This window comes from Corvus brachyrhynchos, unplaced genomic scaffold (genome assembly GCF_000691975.1).
Source record: "Corvus brachyrhynchos isolate BGI_N302 unplaced genomic scaffold, ASM69197v1 scaffold331, whole genome shotgun sequence".
NCBI lineage: Eukaryota > Metazoa > Chordata > Aves > Passeriformes > Corvidae > Corvus > Corvus brachyrhynchos.
Window position 1 is genome coordinate 2,477,540 of NW_008237229.1, and position 1,260 is coordinate 2,478,799.

Below are 1,260 nucleotides of genomic sequence, written 5' to 3' on the forward strand. Positions count from 1 at the left end.
AGGGAAGGTATGTAAATAGGAAAGGATATGTCAGAGAGAGGCCAAGAGTTATTCAATCTTTTTTTTTGAATATTGCTATGTAATATTCAAAACAGATGAACTACGATGAATTACAATGAAAAAGCAGCTAGAATTGCATGTCATAAATAAAAAACTGAATCTCCATTATCACACTGCATAAAATTTATTATTTCTATTTATTAAGCCATTAAATCAGTAGATTATTTGAGTTTGAAGGTTGAAAAATGCAAAATAATTAGAGAATGACTTTATCACCCAAAAAACTTGTTACAATGATTTTTCCAGTTCTGTGCTTAAAAAACTATAGCAAATTTAACACTCATATTGCATGTGTTTTCATCCCACTGTGTTTCAATTCCAAAGAGCACACCTGGAAATAAACAGTATTTTCACGACATGTGAAGAGAGTAAGAGATCTAGAAATTGTCGCAGTAAAGAGCTCTATAAATAGTCCAGGCTTTCAAGGAGGAGACAGCATCAGTAGTGCTGGTTAGAAGATGAGTGAGGGAAAACTGTGACCTCAGAAGGGTCAAGAAAATCACAAATACTATTTCCACAGTATACCATTTTTTTCCATCTAGTATGCAGGGAATACATTAACTGTAGTTTATTAGTTATATTAAATAGTTAGCAAAGTCTCAGATTCTGTAGCCACAACCTTTAACAAAGCAAGTAGCATGGATTTAGCCTGCCATTTGATTCTTGCTTAACAGTAGATCTGTTAGGCCAGATTTTATTCCATGCCATTCTCAACATGCTGGAGCTCTGCAGAAAAGGCAGCTATTAGGCTACTCTGTCACCAGAAAGCAAACAATAATCTTTTGGGGACAGATGGCTAAAGAAAACATTAGCAGGAGAAGAGGTCTTTCTTAAGCAGAAGACAGTCTAATTGTGGTTGTCTGGTAAATCAAAAATATGTAAGTATTTGCAATTTTATTACTAGTAATCCAATACTTGCACAAAGATGCTACCAGTTATTTTTTCAGTGACTTGCAGTATGAAAGAAAAGTAAGTTTTAGGGAATTTCTGGAGGTACACTGGTAATGAATTCATCCCTGAGGCAGTGCCATATGGTCAAACAAAGCTCCAAGAAGAGAGGATTCAGCCAACTTTTTCAGATGGTAGCATGTTTTACCTTGCACACTGAAATATAGCAAATGATAAAAGATGGGATTAGAATGCCAGAAGAGGCTTTTTTTTGGATGAATCTGGGCTTTTTTGGATCAAGTTTTCTAAAAG